We start from the raw sequence: 22,500 nt of genomic DNA, 5'->3' as shown, positions 1-22,500 counted from the left end.
GCAAGGTTGGACAGGGGCAGTCAGGAAAATGTAAGACCAGGGAGGCGAGAATATAAGACAAGAAGATATGCCAAGAGGACGGTAGGAGAGAAAAGGAAATTGAGAAGGAGCCAGGAGAATTTAGGCAGATGTGAGGTTAGATGTTGAAGAATGGAGACAGGAAGAAGGAATTAATGCCAGGGAGAGGAGGATGGAGGGAGAGAGAAGGAAACAAGATCAGAGAATGAGGGATGGAGACAGAAATGATGTAGGAAGAAGTAGATTGAGAAACAGGAGTAATGAAGGAAGAGGATTGTAATTATACGGGTGAGAGAAAAGTCAGGAAGGAAGAGGGGAAATGGGAAGCAATGAAAGGAAGAAGGGAGGGGAAGAAATGAGAATCCGTGTGGAAAATTAAGAGCCTTTATGGAAAAGTAAACTAGAAAGGTACTCACTTGAGTTGTGTGTGTGTGTGTGTGTGTGTGTGTGTGTGTGTGTGTGTGTGTGTGTGTGTGTGTGTGTGTGTGTGTGTGTGTGTACTCACCTAGTTGAGGTTGCGGGGGTCGAGTCCGAGCTCCTGGCCCCTGTGTACTCACCTATTTGTACTCACCTATTTGTGGTTGCAGGGGTCGAGTCTTAGCTCCTGGCCCCGCCTCTTCACCGGTTGCTACTGGGCCCTCTCTCTCCCCGTTCCATGAGCTTTATCAAACCTGTGTATGGTTCCTGCCTCCTCTACGTCATTTTCTAGGCTATTCCACTGCCTTACAACTCTATGACTGAAGAAATACTTCCTAATATCTCTCTGACTCATTTGTGTCTTCAACTTCCAATTGTGGCCTCTTGTTTCTGTGTCCCCTCCCTGGAACATCCTGTTTTTGTCCACCTTGTCTATTCCACGCAGTATTTTATATGTCGTTATCATGTCTCCCCTGACCCTCCTGTCCTCCAGTGTCGTCAGGCCGATTTTCCTTAATCTTTCTTCATAGGACATTCCCCTTAGCTCTGGAACTAACCTTGTCGCAAACCTTTGTACTTTCTCTAGTTTCTTGACGTGCTTTATCAAGTGCGGGTTCCAAACAGGTGCTGCATACTCCAGTATGGGCCTGACATACACGGTGTACAGTGTCTTGAACGATTCCTTACTAAGGTATCGGAATGCTGTTCTCAGGTTTGCCAGGCGCCCATATGCTGCAGCAGTTATCTGGTTGATGTGTGCTTCCGGAGACATGCTCGGTGTTATACTCACCCCAAGATCTTTCTCCTTGAGTGAGGTTTGCAGTCTTTGGCCACCTAGCCTATACTCGGTCTGTGGTCTTCTGTGCCCTTCCCCTATCTTCATGACTTTGCATTTGGCAGGATTAAATTCGAGAAGCCATTTGCTGGACCAGGTGTCCAGTCTGTCCAGGTCTCTTTGAAGTCCTGCCTGGTCCTCATCAGATTTAATTCTCCTCATTAACTTCACATCATCTGCAAACAGGGACACTTCTGAGTCTAACCCTTCCATCATGTCGTTCACATATACCAAAAATAGCACTGGTCCTAGGACCGACCCCTGTGGGACCCCGCTCGTCACAGGTGCCCACTGTGATACATCATTACGTACCATGACTCGTTGTTGTCTCCCTGTCAGGTATTCTCTGATCCATTGCAGTGCCCTTCCTGTTATATGCGCCTGATGCTCTAGCTTCTGCACTAATCTCTTGTGAGGAACTGTGTCAAAGGCCTTCTTGCAGTCCAAGAAGATGCAATCAACCCACCCCTCTCTCTCGTGTCTTACTTCTGTTATTTTATCATAAAACTCCAGAAGGTTTGTGACACAGGATTTGCCTTCCATGAATCCGTGCTGGTTGGCATTTATACTCTTATTCCGTTCCAGGTGCTCCACCACTCTCCTGATAATCTTCTCCATAATTTTGCATACTATACACGTCAATGACACAGGTCTATAGTTTAGTGCCTCTTTTCTGTCTCCTTTTTTAAAAATGGGAACTACATTTGCCGTCTTCCATACCTCAGGTAGTTGCCCAGTTTCCAGGGACGTGTTGAAGATTGTGGTAAGTGGCACGCACAACATATCTGCTCCCTCTCTAAGGACCCACGGGGAGATGTTGTCCGGTCCCATTGCCTTTGAGGTATCGATGTCCCTTAGCAGTTTCTTCACCTCCTCCTCGTCTGTATGTATGTCGTCCAACACTTGTTGGTGTATTCCTTGCTGGTGTCCCCATCTGGTCTGTCCCCCCAGAGTCCTTCCTGACTCTACTGTAAATACTTCCTTAAATCTCGTGTTGAGCTCCTCACATACCTCTTGATCGTTTCTTGTGAGTTCTCCACCTTCTTTCCTCAGCCTTATCACCTGGTCCTTGACTGTTGTCTTCCTCCTAATGTGGCTATACAGCAGTTTCGGGTCAGATTTGACTTTCGATGCTATGTCGTTTTCATACTGTCGCTGGGCCTCCCTCCTTATCTGTGCATACTCGTTTCTGGCTCTTCTACTAATCTCCTTGTTTTCCTGGGTCCTATGCCTCCTGTACCTTTTCCATTCTCTGTTGCACTTAGTTTTTGCCTCCCTACACCTTCGGGTAAACCAAGGACTCGTTTTGGTCTTCCTATTATTTCTGTTTCCCTTGGGAACAAAACTTTCCTCTGCCTCCTTGCACTTTGTTGCCACATATTCCATCATCTCGTTTACTGATTTTCCTACCATTTCTCTGTCCCACTGAACCTCCTGCAGGAAGTTTCTCATACCTGTGTAGTCCCCCCTTTTATAGTTTGGCCTGACCCCTTCAGTTCCTGTTACCTTCTCCACTTGTAACTCTACTATATAATCAAAACTCAGAACCACATGATCGCTAGCTCCAAGGGGCCTCTCGTAAGTGATGTCCTCAATGTCTGAACTGCTCAGGGTGAACACAAGATCCAGTCTTGCTGGCTCATCCTCCCCTCTCTCTCTGGTTGTGTCCCTGACATGTTGATGCATGAGGTTTTCAAGTACCACATCCATCATCTTGGCTCTCCATGTTTCGGGACCCCCATGTGGCTCCAGGTTTTCCCAGTCGATCTCCCTGTGGTTGAAATCGCCCATTACCAGTAACTTTGCTCTGCTCGAGTGAACTCTTCTTGCCACCTCAGCCAGTGTGTCCACCATCACCCTGTTGTTTTCTTCGTACTCCTCTCTTGGCCTCCTGCAGTTCTGTGGTGGGTTATACATCACTCCAATGACTACTTTATGTTCTCCGGACTGAATTGTACGTACAATGTAGTCTCTTTCTCCAATCATGTCCATGCCTTCCATTTCCTCAAATCCCCATTGGTGTTTTATGAGCAGTGCAACCCCTCCTCCCCCTCTACTCCTTCTATCTTTCCTCAGGATCTGATATCCCATTGGGAAGATTGTGTCTGTTATTGTCTCAGCGAGTTTTGTTTCTGTGACTGCTATGATGTCTGGGGATTTTTCACTGATTCTTTCGTTCCACTCCTCATGTTTATTCGTTATTCCATCCGCGTTTGTGTACCAAACTTTCAGTTTCTTTTCTATCATTGTGGTCATGTGTGTGTATGTGTATATGTGTGTGTGTGTGTGTGTGTGTGTGTGTGTGTGTGTGTGTGTGTGTACTCACCTAATTGTGATTGCAGGGAATGAGTTGTAGCTCCTGGCCGCGTGTCTTCCAATTGTGACCCCTTGTTGCTGTGTCCTATCTCTGGAACATCCTGTCTCTGTACACCTTGTCGATTCCTCTCAGTATTTTATATGACGTTATCATGTCCCCTCTGTCCTTCCTGTAGTCCAGTGTCGCCAGGTCGAGTTCCCTTAGCCTCTCCGCGTAGAACATGCTCCTTAGCTCCGGGACTATTCTCGTTGCAAAACTTTGCACTATCCTGACTTATACGGTGTACAGGGTCCGGAACGACTCCATTCTGAGATATCGGAATGCTATTCTTAGGTTCGCCAGTCGCCGATGTGGTGCTGCAGCAGTTATTTGGTTGATGTGCACCTCAGATGTGCTTGGTGTTATACACACCGCAAGGTCCTTTTTCTTGAGCGAAGTTTGCAGTCTTTGTACCCCTAGACTGTACTGTGTGTGTGTGTGTGTGTGCATGTGCTTGTGTTTATATGTGCGTGCGTGTGAGGTTATATATATATATATATATATATATATATATATATATATATATATATATATATATATATATGTATATAATGTATGTATGTATATCATTTACCAAACTGCGGCAAGCCAGGACTCGACCCTACGAATCTTGTGCCACCTCCAGAGACAGCACAATGTATGCGTCGCCTTACCACTAGGCCAGCGATCCTACAAGAACCAAGCACACAGCACGGAGCTATGTATTTGCCTTGATCCGTGGGTACTCGTGGCAGTGGTATCTCAAGGATTAATTTCAGCCTCATCTTGTTTGAATACCCACCTCAATAAGGAGTCTATATAACAATGAAATCATGAAACAAGTGATTTTAGATCACTTACCAAACTACGGCAGGCCAGGACTCGTCCCTATGAACCTTGTGCCGCCTCCAGAGTTCGTAGGGTCGAGTCCTGGCCTGCGGCAGTTTGGTAAATGATTTAAAATCACTTGTTTCGCGATTTCATTGATATATATATATATATATATATATATATATATATATATATATATATATATATATATATATATATATATATATATATATATATATATATATATATGTAAAGGAAACAAAGTTACTTAAGTGAAAATATGACAGGAAAAAGCCGGAGGAAATAGTCGAGAAAGCACAAGGGAAATGGAAGAGAGTACTGTGGAACAGAAGTTGACCGGGAAAGAGGGGAGAGAGAGAACGAGAGAGAGAGAGAGAGTACATAATGATCACGTTCTTGGCCTGTCGTAGTCCTCTTTGGAGAATTGTGCCGTGAGTACAAGCACCTTGACTGACAAGTGAAGTGTACATTATCTTATATTTAATAATTCCTCTTCAAAACCTGTTTCAAGATACGATAACTAATATTGAGGTGTGAAGTGCTAACACTGTACATGATACTGAACATCATGAAGCACTGTAATAGCTTGGGTCCTCCAGATGCTGGCACAGCCCTGCGTACCTGAACACAGAGGCTGGTCAGTCAGGTTGGTGGTAGTCGTTGATGCAAATATAAAATTATTTATTGAATTTAACCGTACCATAACAGCTCAGTCTAAACATTATACCAAATATTAAAACAATGTATTTTGTCTTTAAATAAAACATACTTGAAATATAGGGGGTGGTAGGAGAAAATTCTCAAACAGCTTCAGGGAGAACCTTGAGTTTTCCCTGAAGCAAGTTTATTCTTTTCTCTGAGGATGAGGGTCCCCAGGACAGTTCTAGAGGTGGTACCTCCCTATATAAAATTATATATATATATATATATATATATATATATATATATATATATATATATATATATATATATATATATATATATATATATATATATATATTTATGTACTAGACATGTATCTCTCACATCTCATGTACTGTATATGTCATCTTTATATCAAACCTTTTGTACCATATTATGTAATAAAATATACCTATTGGTAAAAAAGAACGAAAAGATGGGGTGGTAGGGGAAGTGGAATATTTAAACGGCTTCAGAAAGAAATGCAGATACTCTTCCTTGAAGCCTTCTTCTGGGTCCCACAGTTTACACCAGAGGTGGACCCCTTAGGTATATATATATATATATATATATATATATATATATATATATATATATATATATATATATATATATATATATATGTATATATATATATATATATATATATGTATATATATATATATATATATATATATATATATATATATATATATATATATATATATATATATATATATATATATATAAATATATATATAATATAGGGAGGTACCACCTCTGGAACTGTCCTGGGGACCCTCATCCTCAGAGAAAAGAATAAACTTGCTTCAGGGAAAACTCAAGGTTCTCCCTGAAGCTGTTTGAAAGTCGTTTTCTCCTACCACCCCCTACATTTAATAGTTGCTTTATTTAAAGACAAAATACATTGACAAAATACACTGACAAAAATATAATAGGGAGTAAAACGACATAGATGACTCAGAGTTACATCTCGAATACTTCGTCCAGCTCCCCAGCGGTAGGTCGCGTGCCCAAGATGCTGTAGGCATTTTCTCTCTGGATCGCAACACCGAGTCTCTGAAATAGGAAGCTGGCCGCCCTGTGGTCCTTGGTTTCTAAGATGAGTTTTTCACCCAGTTCTTTGAGGAACTTTAAAGCATCCTTACCCCATGCTCCATGGGTCTCCGACCCTATTGGGATGAAGTTATAGCAAGGGGGAAGGTCTTCATATTTGCGGGTCTTCTGGGTCTCCCCGTTTCGCACCAAGGTAGGGTGGCTCGAAAAAGTAAAGCTTTCACCATCATTTATTACATCGCTGTCTTGCCAGAGGTGCGCTTAAACTACAGTTATAAAACTGCAACATTAACACTCCTCCTTGAGAGTGCAGACACTGTACTTTACATTTCCAGGATTCATGTCCGGCCTGCCGGGGTCCCTGAATCCCTTCATAAATGTTACCTTGCTCACACTCCAGCACGACAGTCCTAAAAACCATTTGTCTCCATTCGCTCTTCTCTTACATGTTCACGCATGCTTGCTGGAAGTCCAAGCCTCTCATACACTAAACTTCCTTTACCCCCTCCCTCCAACGTTTCCTAGGCCGACCCCTACACAGCCTTCCCTCTACTTCACATTTATACACTCAAAGTCATTCTATTCTCTTCCTTCCTCTCTACATATCCGAGCCACCTCAACAACTTCTCCTCAGCCCTCTGGATAATAGTTTTGGTAATCCCGCACCTCCTCCTAATTTCCAAACTACGAATTCTCTGCATTATATTCACACCACACATTGCCCTCAGACATGACATTTCCACTGCCTCCAACCTTCTCCTTGTTGCAACATTCACCAGCCATGCTTCACACCCATATAAGAGCGTTAGTATAACTTTACTCTCATAAATTCCCCTCTTTGCTTTTATGGACAAAGTTCTTTGTCTCCACAGAATCCTCAGTGCACCACTAACGTTTTTTTCCCCTCATCAGTTCTATGATTCACCTCATCTTTTTGCTAACACGGCCACTCCTAAATCTCTGGATACATTCCCTCCAGTCTGATATCCAGTCTCTCGTTACCTAATTTTTTGTTATCCTTATCACCTTACTCTTTCCTATATTCACTTTTAATTTTCTTCTTTTACATACCCTACCAAACTCATTCATTAACCAACCTCTATAACGTCTCTTCAGCAACTGTGACAACTCCCACTTTCTGTTAGATTCTTTTACTTTTTATCCCACACCTCTTGGCAACACCCAAGCATTCACTTTTCTTACAACCCCATCTATAAATATTTTGAACAACCACGGTGACATCACACATACTTGTCTAAGTCCTACTTTTACTGGGAAATAATCTCCCTCTCTCCTACATACTCAACCTGAGTCTCACTATCCTCGTAAAAACTCTTCACTGCTTTCAATAACCTACCTCCTATTCCATACATTTGCAACATCTGCCACATTGCCCCCCTATCCACCCTGTCATACGCCATTTCCAAATCCATAAATGCCACAAAAACCTCTTTATCCTTATCTAAATACTGTTCACCTATATGTTTCTCTCTAAACACTTGTTCAACACCCCTTCCCCCCTACCTTTCCTAAAGCCTCATTGTTCATCGCTATCTTACTCTCCATCTTTTAATAGTCCCTCTACCATACACTTTACTAGACTTTTTTCCCTACAATTTTTGCACTCTTTTGTCCCCTTTGCCTATATGCAAAGGAACTATGCATGCTCGCTGCCAATCCCTAGGTACCTTACCCTCATCCATACATTTATTAAATTAAAGCACCAACCATTCGAAAACTATATCCCCACCTGCTTTTTAACATTTCTATCTTTATCTCGTCAATTCCAGTTGCCTTACCCCCTTTCATTCAAAGTTTATTCTCTATAAGGATTACAATGCTGAGTTTACAGAATTTGGTTATTGTGTGGTTTGCATGTAGTAGAATAATAATTACAGAGTGTACCACTAGAACACCTAGCATGGCTAGGCATTTCGGGCAGACTTAAATTAAATCTTAAGTTTAAAATATTACAAAATTATGAGGTAAGTTGGTATTATGGCTAAGTGACTAAATACTAGTTTGTGAGTTTAGCAATGTGAATGCTTTTGTTTTGGCACTATACATAGTTTCAGTATTGGAGTATCACTTATGACTAGTTAAGATTCATTATTTTAAGATTGAGATTGATATTTTTGTTTATGGTCAAATGGGTGAGTGAGTGTAGGTGTGAACCACCAGGTGGTATTCGTGTAATTAGTTGACAGGGTGTATCAGGGAGATAAGATGTTTTCTGATGGTAGTTTTGAAGGTGATGAATGTGTCTGCAGTTCTAGAGTTTTCAGGTAGGGTGTTCCAGATTTTAGGGCCTTTGACATACATTGAATTTTTGTAAAGGTTTAGTCGGACACGGGGAATGTCATAGAGATGTTTGTGTCTTGTGTTATGCCTGTGGGTTCTGTCACAGCTATCTTACAAGATTTATTCATCGTTGCCCTATACACGAAATCACAGCATCTCTATCTTCCTCAACACTTAAGTTCCTCAAAATATTCCCTCCATCTTCCCGATACCTCTAACTCTCCATTTAATAACTCTGCTCTCCTGTTTTTAACTATCTTCAACGTATTAATCTCACTCCAAACCTTTTTCTTATTTTCAACAAAATTTATTGATAGCATCTCACCCACCATCTCACCCATTTGCTCTCTTTTTACATTGCTTCACCACTCTTTAAACCTCTCTTTTTCTCTCCATATACTCCCTCCTTGCATCACTTCTACAAAGTAGATGATGTTAGATGCACTAACACTACATTCTTAAACCTTCTCCATACATCTTCCGCCCCATTTCTTATACTCACCAGCCCATCTATCCTCCAATAGCTGTTTATATCGTACCCTAACTGCCTCCTCCTTTAGTTAATAAACCTTCACCTCTCTCTTACTTGCTGCTTCTGTTTCCTTGTATCCCATCTACCTTTTACTTTCACTGTAGCTACAACTAAAATGTGATCTGATATATCAGTGGCCCTTCTATAAACATGTTCATCTTGAAGTAGTCATTTATCTACCAGTACGTAGTCCAACAAACTGCTGTCATTACGCCCTAAATCATATCTTGTTTATCTATTTATCCTCTATTTCATAAAATATGTTTTACCTATAACCAAACCCCTTTCTATACAATGGCACCCCAAACTCTAAATGTTTCTCCTACTTTAGCATTTAGGCCCCCTACCACAATTACTCTCTCACTTGGTTCAAAAATTCCTACACACTCGCTTAACATCTCCCTAAATCTCTATCTCTCCTCTAAACTCCTCTCTTCTTTAGGTGCATACACACTGTGACCCACCTTTCGCATCCGACCCTTATTTTAATCCACATAATCCTTGAATTTAAAAATTTATATTCCCTCTTTTCCTTCCATAATTGTTCCTTTAACATTATTGCTACCCCTTCCTTAGCTCTAGCTATCTCAGATACTCCCGACTTATCCCATTTATTTCTCCCCACTGAAACTCACCTTTCCCGTTTGGCTTTGTCTCGCTTAGAGCTGGGACACCCAACTTCTTTTCATTCGTAACTATAGCATTCATCTTTCTTATCATCCACACTACATCCAAGCACATTCAAGCATCCCAGTTTTATAAAGATTTTCTTCTCTTTCTTAGTATTTTCTACAGAAGGGGTTACTAGCCCATTGTTCCCGGCATTGTAATCGCCTCATACGACACGCACGGTTTACTGGTTTACGGAGGAAAGAGTCTTTCCCTTCCCAATGGAGAATAGGGGAAATAAATAGCAAGAACTGTTAAGGAAAAAAAGGAAAAAAAACTAGATATGTATGTATATATGTGTGTGTGTGTGTGTGTGTGTGTGTGTGTGTGTGTGTGTGTGTGTGTAATGTCGTGCCGAATAGGTAAAACTGGTCAAGTAACAAGAACTCATTTAAAATTAAGTCCTTTCTACAGTTTTCTCTTATACATTTAAAAATATATTTTTTTTCATTTATGCTAATGTAAAAATTAATAATTTTTTGCCCTAAAAACCTTAAGAAATTTACCTAACTTTGTTATAACAAGCGTAATTTCATTTAGCTTAATGCAACTAAATATACTGTAGATGCTTTTACAACAATTTAATAAACAGACACAATGAAATATATATTTTTTGTTAAGTTCACAATGATTTTTTGCGAAATTATTGCATACACAAATTTTTGCTTGTCTTATTCGGTAAGAAAAGTGTTGCTATTTAAGCCAAAATCCCAAGTTTTACCTATTCGGCACGACATATATATATATATATATATATATATATATATATATATATATATATATATATATATATATATATATATATATATATAATACTTGGAATGGCATATACTCGTATATTTAATTCGCTGAGAATTTACTGTAATCTCTTTTCTAGGGATTAAAATGTTCGTGACTGGTAGTTACTTTTTTTTAATTAAAGAAAATTGCATGTGTTCTTATGCTGCTAGTAAATCAAATATGATACATAGAGGGAGCGAAGGCTAGTTATGATCCTCTGTCATATTTTCCTCAGGCTGGAGGGTGCTCATACAAGGTGATGAAATCTGCCAGCCTGTGCTGGAAGACTTCAGGACAATGAGGTTATCTTTAGATATTCCAGTTAGGCTTCATCAGCTACAGTAACTTCGAAAGTTCCGTTTCAGCAGAGCTGGAGTTACTATCACTTGGGAGTTGGCATCTCTCCAGGTAATCTGTCCAGGTGACAGGTAGTCTGTACAGGTGACAGGTAGTCTGTACAGGTGACAGGTAGTCTGTACAGGTGACAGGTAGTCTGTACAGGTGACAGGTAGTCTGTACAGGTGACAGGTAGTCTGTACAGGTGACAGGTATTCTGTACAAGTGACAGGTAGTCTGTACAGGTGACATGCAGACTTAATGCATCTCCTGTTGTCGATATTCTTAATCTCAGTTAAAAAGTGTGCTGTCCAGTCGATTTAAGGCGATGGAGCTGACAACAGTAATTCAAGACCATGGAGTTGACAACAGTGATCCAAGAGCCAGGAGTTGAGGAGCAGTAATTAAAAAAAATGGAGTTGGCAACAGCAACCCAAGACCATGTTGCTGGCAATAATGATCCTGTTTCATGAATCTGGTAACAGAGATCCTATATCATGGAGCTGGCAACAGTGATCCAGAACCATGGAATGGGCAACAGTGATTCAAGACCCTGGGGCTGGCAGCAGTTATCCAAGACCATGGAGCTGGCAACAGTGATCCAAGACAGTCTGAGTTAAAAAAAAAATGAATGGAGTCTAGAGACTGCAATCGTTTGAGAGAGAGAGAGAGAGAGAGAGAGAGAGGTTGGGGGGGGGGTAGGTAGGGAGGTTGCCTCTCATCTATCATGCACTGTCAGCGGGGCAACAGTGAGATGCTCAAAGCTTGGCCCAGCTGGTGACGCTCCCACCTTCCCCCCCATCACCTCTCTTCCTTTATCTCACTTTCTATCTCATGTTTTCTTTGTCCTATATTTGTGTCTTCCCTTTCTACCCATCTCTCTCTCCAACGGTAATCGTACCTCTTTTAATATACAATATATACTGACCTCTGCCAGTTATGGCAGAATATGGATTTACGTAAAAATATGGTGATAAATCTCTCTCTCTCTCTCTCTCTCTCTCTCTCTCTCTCTCTCTCTCTCTCTCTCGCTCTCTCTGTCTCTCTCTCTCTCTCTCTCTCTCTCTCTCTCTCTCTCTCTCTCTCTCTCTCTCTCTCTCTCTCTCTCTCTCTCTCTCTCTCTCTCTCTCTCTCTCTCTCTCTCTCTCTCTCTCTCTCTCTCTCTCTCTCTCTCTCTCTCTCTCTCTCTCTCTCTCTCTCTCTCTCTCTCTCTGTGTCTTTCTGTCTTGCCTGAGCATCTCACCATAAGCAGCGGGTCTCCCATAGTAATGATGGCTGGGATTATCTCCAAGACTAGAGATCGCGACACATGACACAAGCGCCAGTAAAAGCGACAACAGCAAGCAGCAGCGGCAGCGGCAGCCAGAGAGGCGGGTCGAGCAGAAAGTAGTTCTGCGTTAGGGACTGAGGGGAGAATAGAAGCAACAAACGAGTAGAAAGAAGGTGAAAAAGCATGTGAATAAGATAAAGAAGAAATGAAGATGGGATGATGCACTTGCGGCGGCGGCGGCGGCGGCGGATGCGGCGGTGGTGGCAGTTGTGGTCGTCGTCGTCGTCCATCAATACCCGAATCACCAATAACAACAACAGAAACTCCATCAGTAATTTCAAGAGCAACTGCAGGACGAGCAACAGTGACTGCAGCGGTAGAAATAAGAGAAGAGAATAACACAACAGAGTGATGACACAGTGTAGCTGCAGAGTATTCTTCGCTGCTTGATAATGGTCCAGGACCGACCGAAATGTCTTATTTCATTCATCCCAGTTGCGGGTGAGTTGAGAAGTCGCTACAGCAACCACAGTAGCATTTTAACCACGTCCGTTGCTAGACTTTCATTGCACCAGCAGTGACTGGAGCGGAGAAGGCAGCTGAAGCAACAGCAGCAGCAGCACCAGGAAAAGGAAGCAACAACATCAACAGCTGGAGCAACAATAGCAAAAATAACAGCAGGAATGAAAGCAGCATAAGCAGCTCCCACAACAATGGAAACAATAGGAACAGTAACGATAGGAGCAACAACTGTAGACAGAACGGCGGCTCCAGCAGTAGAAGTGAGACATAAGTAGCAGGAGTAGAAGTAGCAATGAAAAAGACAAAGGCAGCAGCGAGAGAAACAGAAGGAGTAGCAGTAACGGTACCAGAGCAGAAGCAGCAACACTAACAAGTGCAACAGAAGCAACAGAAGGACCACCAACAGTAGAAGCGATAGCAGCTTCAACAGCAACAACAGCAGCAGCAGCATCACAATCAACAGCAAAAGGGCCACTACAATCAACAACAGCAGCATCTATAGCAGCAGCGACATCAAAGCCAACAACGACAGCAAAACCAACAGCACCAACACCTGCAACACCACTACCACCAACACTACCAACAACAACCATCAGCGCCACTAACAACCTGAGCCACTAACACCAAGAACAACGAAACGACAGCAACAAAGGCAACAACAATAAAAACACAACACTACGAACAATAACAGCAACGCAACCATCTGCAGCAACATTGCTAAACTTACACTACCATCAGCCAACATTAACACCATAAAGGAAAAGATAAAACCTGAAGCAGCCTCCCTGATACCATCACCACCAGCCTCCCTGATACCATCACCACCAGCCTCCCTGATACCATCACCACCAGCCTCCCTGATACCATCACCACCAGCCTCCCTAATACCATTACCACCAGCCTCCCTGATACCATCACCACCAGCCTTCATACCATCACCACCAGCCTCCCTGATACCATCACCACCAACCTCCCTCATACCATCACCACCGTCCTCCCTGATACCATCACCACCGTCCTCCCTGATACCATCACCACCAGCCTCCCTGATATCATCACCACCAGCCTCCCTGATACCATCACCACCAGCCTCCCTGATACCATCACCACCAGCCTCCCTAATACCATCACCACCAGCCTCCCTGATACCATCACCACCAGCCTCCCTGATACCATCACCACCAGCCTCCCTGATACCATCAGCACCAGCCTCCCTGATACCATCAGCACCATCCTCCCTGATACCATCATCACCAGCCTCCCTGATACCATCACCACCAGCCTCCCTGATACCATCACCACCAGCCTCCCTGATACCATCACCACCAGCCTCCCTGATACCATCACCACCAGCCTCCCTGATACCATCACCACCAGCCTCCCTGATACCATCACCACCAGACTCCCTGATACCATCACCACCAGCCTCCATGATACCATCACCACCAGCCTCATTGATATCATCACCACCAGCCTCCCTGATACCATCACCACCAGCCTCCCTGATACCATCACCACCAGCCTCCCTGATACCATCACCACCAGCCTCCCTGATATCATCACCACCAGCCTCCCTGATACCATCACCACCAGCTTCCCTAATACCATCACCACCAGCCTCCCTGATACCATCACCACCAGCCTCCCTGATACCATCACCACCAGCCTCCCTGATACCATCACCACCAGCCTCCCTGATACCATCACCACCAGCCTCCCTGATACCATCACCACCAGCCTCCCTGATACCATCACAACCAGCCTCCCTGATACCATCACCACCAGCCTCCCTGATACCATCACCACCAACCTCCCTCATACCATCACCACCAGCCTCCCTGATACCATCACCACCAGTCTCCTTGATACCATCACCACCAGCCTCCCTGATACCATCACCACCAGCCTCCCTGATACCATTACCACCAGCCTCCCTGATACCATCACCACCAGCCTCCCTGATACCATCACCACCAGCCTCCCTGATACCATCATTACCAGCCTCCCTAATACCATCACCACCAGCCTCCCTGATACCATCACCACCAGCCTCCCTGATACCATCACCACCAGCCTCCCTGATACCATCACCACCAGCCTCCCTGATACCATCACCACCAACCTCCCTCATACCATCACCACCAGCCTCCCTGATACCATCACCACCAGCCTCCCTGATACCATCACCACCAGCCTCCCTGATACCATCACCACCAGCCTCCCTGATACCATCACCACCAACCTCCCTCATACCATCACCACCAGCCTCCCTGATACCATCACCACCAGCCTCCCTGATATCATCACCACCAGCCTCCCTGATACCATCACCACCAGCCTCCCTGATACCATCACCACCAGCCTCCCTGATACCATCACCAACAGCCTCCCTGATACCCTCAACAGCCTCCCTGATACCATCACCACCAGCCTCCCTGATACCATCACCACCAGCCTCCCTGATATCATCACCACCAGCCTCCCTGATACCATCACCACCAGCCTCCCTGATACCATCACAACCAGCCTCCCTGATACCATTACCTCCAGCCTCCCTGATACCATAACCACCAGCCTCCCTGATACCATCACCACCAGCCTCCCTGATACCATCACCACCAGCCTCCCTAATACCATTACCACCAGCCTCCCTGATACCATCACCACCAGCCTACCTGATACCATCACCACCAGCCTTCATACCATCACCACCAGCCTCCCTGATACCATCACCACCAACCTCCCTCATACCATCACCACCGTCCTCCCTGATACCATCACCACCCAGCCTCCTGATACCATCACCACCAGCCTCCCTGATACCATCACCACCAACCTCCCCTCATGCCATCACCACCAGCCTCCTGATACCATCACCACCAGCCTCCTGATATCATCACCACCAGCCTCCCTGATACCATCACCACCAGCCTCCCTGATGACCATCACCACCAGCCTCCTGATACCATCACCAACAGCCTCCCTGATACCCTCAACAGCCTCCCTGATACCATCACCACCAGCCTCCCTGATACCATCACCACCAGCCTCCCTGATATCATCACCACCAGCCTCCCTGATACCATTACCACCAGCCTCCCTGATACCATCACCACCAGCCTCCCTGATACCATTACCACCAGCCTCCCTGATACCATCACCACCAACCTCCCTGATACCATCACCACCAGCCTCCCTGATACCATCACCACCAGCTTCCCTAATACCATCACCACCAACCTCCCTGATACCATCATCACCAGCCTCCCTGATACCATCACCACCAGCCTTCATACCATCACCACCAGCCTCCCTGATACCATCACCACCAGCCTCCCTGATACCATCACCAACATCTCTGATACCATCACCACTAATCTCTCTGATAACATTACCACCAGCCTTCCTGATACCATCACCAGGATCCCTGATACCATCACCAGGATCACTGATACCATCACCAGGATCCCTGATATCACCATCAGCCTCCCTGATACCATCACCACTAGGATCCCTGGTACCAGCACCACCAGCATTCCTGATAGCACCACCACCAGCCTCCCTGATAACATCACCACCAGTCTCCCTGATACCATCACCACCAGAATCCCTGTTGCCAGCACCACCAGCATCCCTGATTCCATCACTAGCATACCTGTTACCATCACCAGCATCCCTGATACCATCATCACCAACCTCTCTGTTACCAGCACTACCAGCCTCCCTGATACCAGCACCACCAACCTCCCTGATACCATCAGCCTTCCTTATATCAGCACGTATCGTGATGTCCAGGCCTCCCAGCACCACCAGCATCCCTCTTGAATTATTAAGTTCACCTAGACTCCTTTATCTCGAGTGCACACCACCAGAACACCACCATTATGTCTAGTGCACCACAGCACACCACAGCATCAGTATCATGTTTAGTGCACCACCAGAACACTTGCATCATTAGAGTCAGCAGCATCACCCACGTAAGCATCACCATCAGGATGAAGCCTTGAGATCATTTATCTTGGTAGTGTCCAGGAGCATTGTATGATGTACTGTGTGAAATTATATTTGCTATTCTCTCTCTCTCTCTCTCTCTCTCTCTCTCTCTCTCTCTCTCTCTCTCTCTCTCTCTCTCTCTCTCTCTCTCTCTCTCTCTCTCTCAGGCTCTACTTGTTACAGATATCTCGTTCACTCATTTCACTTTTACCTATTTAGTTTTTACTCGTTTCACGTACTCTTACGTTGACTTGCACCGTTTACTTATTTCTCTTGATTAAATAATCTAAAGCGCTCAGGAAGTTACACTTTCATGTCCTTTTTTGTCAAGGATTTTACATCTGTTGAGACGTAATGACGGTCAGTCTTTCTGGGAAAGAAATTATTCCAATTAAAATTATTACCAGGGGAAAATATTGACCCGTGAAGGATCCTATTAGACATTCTTCCTGAAAAATGATTCTGCATGAAGCACACTTGTCTGTTGTTCAACGGGAACGTGTTGCTTTGTGGGTAGCAGTAACCAGTGCAATTCTTCCTCTCTCAGAACACAAGTCAGCAGGTAGAAAAGAAATGTTGGAGGAACCATTTATTAGGCCAACGCTTCTCTCTTTACAGAGCGAAAAGTTTTTTGAACGTGTAATTTTTTTGCTATTGTCGGCAGCACGACATCTGGAGCCATGATGACATTTACCTAAAGTATCGCTGATCCGAAGCCTACTCCGCGTTTAACACTCGGAGGGTCTAGCCTGCGACATTCCTTACCTTGAATGAGCCACACGGATTTAGTCTTCCATGAAATTCAATGATCTGTTCCTCATTGATATTCCCGTTGTTCCTCGTCAGCTCTTTTCTTTCCTTCCTTAGATCAGTTTTACCTCGTCTTTTACTGTCGTCTCTTGACTGCTGTGACTAACCGTTTTGGTTCTCATTTAAGTTTTTTTCTGCTAAGCCATTTTCAGATTGCCACAAATTTCTACTCTTCGTGTACGCATATTCCCCTCAAATTCTGCCCACCTCTGCGTTTTATGCAAATAACCCGCACATAGGAGATATGGGACGAAGTGTAAAATAAACCCAGTGAGGAGCAGGGGTGCGGTGGGGACAATAAGGGAACACTGTATCAACATCCGGGGTCCCAAACTATTCAACATCTTACCAGAAGATGTCAGAAACAAGGCTGGAATAAGTGTAGAAGCCTTCAAGAGGAAACTGGACAAGTATCTTCATCAGGTGCCAGATCAACCAGGCTGTGATGGATATGTGGGGCAGCAGGCCTCTAGCAGCAACAGTCTGGTTGACCAGGCAAGCTCCAGAAGAGCCTGGCCCATGGCCGGGCTCAGAGAGTAGAGAAGCTCTCGAAACTCTTCAAACATATATCAGAGGTATAGGAGAGAGGAGCTTAACTCGACGTTACGGTAAATGGTCCAAGTAGGACCGAAACGTAATCGTAAGCTCCTCTCTCTCTCTCTCTCTCTCTCTCTCTCTCTCTCTCTCTCTCTCTCTCTCTCTCTCTCTCTCTCTCTCTCTCTCTCTCTCTCTCTCTCTCTCTCTCTCTCTCCTACGTGCGGGTTATTTGTGCACTGCTCCAGTCACGGTATTGTGCCTTTTTTGTTTTCTGCTTTTTCTGTCATCCTCCGCTTCCTGCAATGTATCCATGTTGTAGTGCTCCTTGTCTTTGCCTGTCTACCCGTTTGGGTACGACATAGGCACTCTGTGTTCTTCTCAGTGCCTCTTCTCCTCAAGGAAATAAATTCCTCGTCTTCCTCCTGGGACTTTCAGACTGGATTCATCCTCTCATTCACTGTCTTTCCTTCCACATGACTTTGCATATGTACTGCGTTTAGGAAGCCTCCTCAACCTTGCGCAGTGCGCAGTCTCCGCTCCTGTAGTTTTGTTTTTCCAGTCAGTTCTCCCGCTGTGTTAATTTTAAAGCTAAGAAAAGTATGGTGCGTTGATTGGTTTTATTACCGTCAAGTGTGGAGACTTTCTGAACTCATTTCACCCACAACTTGACAAAGCTGTAAGCTGTGGGGGGGGGGGGACGTTGTCCCAAAGTAAGTTTCTGCAACTTGTGTCGGACTTTAAGCAGTATGGTCGTTAGCACAGTGTCCTATTTGTCGAATATGTAATGTATTTAAAGCGAAAACCAGGTCTTGCTTCGCTGGTTCGCCGCCTCATATCACTCTTGTGTCCCTGACGTGATGACACACAGGCAGCCATTACCACTTCCCCCCACACACTGGTACGTACGTACGTACGTGTGTGTACTCACCTATTTGTGGTTGTAGAAGTCGAGTTATAGCTCCTGGCCCCTGTGTGTGTGTGTGTGTGTGTGTGTGTGCGTGTGTGTGTGTGTGTGTGTGTGTACTCACCTAGTTGTACTCACCTAGTTGAGGTTGCGGGGGTCGAGTCCGAGCTCCTGGCCCCGCCTCTTCACTGATCGCTACTAGGTCACTCTCCCTGAGCCGTGAGCTTTATCATACCTCTGCTTAAAGCTATGTATGGATCCTGCCTCCACTACATCGCTTCCCAAACTATTCCACTTACTGACTACTCTGTGGCTGAAGAAATGCTTCCTAACATCCCTGTGATTCATCTGTGTCTTCAGCTTCCAACTGTGTCCCCTTGTTACTGTGTCCAATCTCTGGAACATCCTGTCTTTGTCCACCTTGTCAATTCCTCTCAGTATTTTGTATGTCGTTATCATGTCCCCCCTATCTCTCCTGTCCTCCAGTGTCGTCAGGTTGATTTCCCTTAACCTCTCCTCGTGTGTGTGTGTGTGTGTGTGTGTGTGTGTGTGTGTGTGTGTGTGTGTGTTTGCCTGGGCCTTTAAATTACACTCCGTCTGCATACATAATTATATAAAAATAATTTAATAAACCATGCAGCCTCCTTTAAAAAAAGTTCTGTTTATTACTTTTTTCTTTTTTATATTACGAAAAAAAGTTTAGACAGGAACAGATGTTAATAACGTGCATTGCAAGACATATCTACTGACACGTTTTAAAGGAGACTTTCAGTGCAGGAAAAAATTAAACTTAAAAAGTGTATTAAAGGAAGGAGGTGCAGGTGTCTGAGACAATAAATCAGTACGTGGAATTAAAGTGGAGAGGTTCATGCAAGCAACCTCTCTCCCACACCTCTCTCATCTGCCCCTCCCACTTGTCCCACCTGGCGCTGTCTCTGTTTCTCTCTTTCTGTCTCTTTGTCTTTGTTTCTGTCTTTTTGTTTCCCTCTATCTCTGTTTCTGTCTTTGTTTCTGTCTCTGTCTTTCTCTCTTTCTTTCTCTCTCTCTCTCTCTCTTTCTCTTTCTTTTTCTCTCTCTCTCTCTCTCTCTCTCTCTCTCTCTCTCTCTCTCTCTCTCTCTCTCTCTCTCTCTCTCTCTCTCTCTCTCTCTCTCTCTCTCTCTCTCTCTGTCTCTCTCTCTCTCTCTCTCTCTCTCTCTCTCTCTCTCTTTCTCTCTCTCTCTCTCTCTCTCTCTCTCTCTCTCTCTCTCTCTCTCTCTCTCTCTCTCTCTCTCTCTCTCTCTCTCTCTCTCTCTCTCTCTCTCTCTCTCTCTTTCTCTCTCTCTCTCTCTCTCTCTCTCTCTCTCTCTCTCTCTCTCTCTCTCTCTCTCTCTCTCTCTTTCTGCCTCTCTCTCTCTATTTGCAGGGCAAGGTTAAGGATCCTAGCTTTGTGACAGCTATTTACAGGTTAAGGATTCCTAACTTTGTTGGCAAGCTAAGGAGCTGTTACCTACATCAGCTCATTTGAAAGCATTTTTGTTATGAGACATACAAGTAGGGAACAGGATGAAGTTGGAGCCATCTGTGGGCCAGCATTTTCATTTGATCAACTGACGTTATCTCGTTGACATCATTATGCTGTACAGAATGTGTTCCATACTCGAGTCATCCTGGGTATGTATGATCTCAGATGGAGTGATGTTCTGGAGAAGGGTACAGCCAGAGTGAAGTTGCTGCTTTCTGCCCGTCTTGTGGCATAAAAGCTTGTTTCACGCTGTCCTCAGAAGTGGATCCAAGTGTGGTATTTTGACAATATTGGCCTTGTACATAACAGTAAGGCCACCCACATCCCTCCTATGTTGAAGGCTCTGCTGAAATGACAGATCTATCCAGGATGGGTCCAGGCGAGAGATGAGACGTCTTGCTCTGTTCTCTACTCTGTCAAGCAGTCGCAGATGAGGAGGGGGCAGGCAAACCAAGAAAGTGGAGCATACTCAAGGTGTGAGCGTACTTGTGCCTCGTACAGGATCTTGCCAACCTACTGTCAAGCAGATGCGAGATACGGCGAAGTGCTGTAAGCTTCCTGGCTGCCTTGTTTGCAAGATTTACAACATGGTTCTTCATGGTTAGTTTGGAGTCAAATTTCACCCCAAGGATATCAACTTCTTCTCCAGGTGCCAACATCGTCCCATTCATCCTTACTACTGCGCCAGCATTACCATCATGGTGCCTAGAGACGAACATCATTTGCGTTTTTCAGGTGCAAATGTTACTTGCCATCTATTTCCCCCAAGCTGATATAGCTCTCAGGCTGGTGATTGATGTAAGCCCAGAGCAGCTGGCATTTCTTCTCTTGGATAAGTGAATGTCAGTGTACAGTCGTCTGCATATGCATGTGATTCTGGGATGAGATGAAGAAGGTCGTTGAAGTAGACATTCCATAACAGTGGACCCAGCACACTTCCTTGTGGAACGCTTGCCCCAATAGGATGCCTTGCTGATTCCGTTCCATTGAGGACTACACTTAGAGATCTACCATAGAAGGTAATCACTGAGGAGACATAGCGTAGAGCCTGCAATTCCCAGTGCTTGAAGTTTTGCTAAGAGGCCCTGGTGCCACACCCGGTCAGCGCCAGCAATGTCAGTGCTACCACACAGGCTGACTTTGGATTCATCCAGTGACTGGTGCCACTTGGTGGAAGGAGGTTTAACAACAGATCAAGCAGCAGAGTAACCTTTCCTGAAGCCATATTGACGATCTAAAAGTAGTGAGTGGTAGTCAAAAAAATCTGTCATTTGTCTTGAGATTATTGTCTCAAGGATCTTACCAGTGATTGACAGGAGTGACACTGGTCTGTAGTTGCTGATTTCTGCTCTGCTCTTCTTTTTTGTGAACAGGGACTACATTTGCCTCTTTCCATGGAGAGGGCCATTTACACTGTACTAGGCAGTGCTGAAAGATGCGAGTTAGAGGTGCTGCTAGCTGGTCTGCACATCTTCTCAACAATCTTGGGCTCAACTTGTCTGGGCCCAACAGCCTTTTCTTGGTCAAGTGATTTAAGAAGGAAATGCACCTCCTCCTGCCTTATTGTCACCACTGACAGTTTTGACACAGTTCTTGCAGCTAGCCAAGGAGGGTCCCTTGCTGGATCAGGAACTTGCATTTTGGTAGCAAAGTGTTCAGCAAAGAGGTCCGCCTTCTCTTGACTACTAGTAGAGGTGGTCCCATCCTGTCGATTTAGAGGTGGAATAAGTTCATCAGGCAGATAACCTTGTCTGTCTTGACCAGGGACCACCAGGTTTTGGAGCCTACCCTACCTGATGCTAACTTTCTTTTGAGTGTCCACCTCCCATTTAGTAATGGCCCACTTTTGAACATCACCCATATGCCTACAGGCTTGCATGTGCAAGTTCCTGTTATAGGTGGTAGGATGTCTCTTATACCTTCGTATGCTTTGTACTTAGCAGTAGCAGCCTCTCTACAACAAGAAAGCCAAACCAAGGCTGATCTGTAGGCTTTGTCACATATTGCCGGTGAGGAATGTGTTCTTGTTGCAGATTAAGGATGTGTCCAGTGAAGGCTTTCACTTGGTTGTCAACATCCCCCTGGAGAAGAGCATTCCAGTCGGTGGTGGCGAGCTCAGAGCAAAGGGCTGGCCAATTACCTCTTTCTCT

At 44.7% G+C, this 22,500-nt stretch overlaps 1 protein-coding gene across 3 annotated transcripts in view; it reads left to right on the top strand.

Annotated features, from left to right (window-relative positions):
* LOC128685942 (protein sax-3-like) overlaps positions 1–22,500 on the top strand; it is a 1,098,442-nt gene that overhangs the window by 561,268 nt on the left and 514,674 nt on the right. The window lies entirely within an intron of this gene.

Source organism: Cherax quadricarinatus, chromosome 9, assembly GCF_038502225.1.
Source record: "Cherax quadricarinatus isolate ZL_2023a chromosome 9, ASM3850222v1, whole genome shotgun sequence".
Classification (NCBI taxonomy): Eukaryota; Metazoa; Arthropoda; class Malacostraca; order Decapoda; family Parastacidae; genus Cherax; species Cherax quadricarinatus.
Note: the sequence above shows the minus strand (reverse complement) of the source record. Positions and strands in the feature narration are given on the sequence as shown.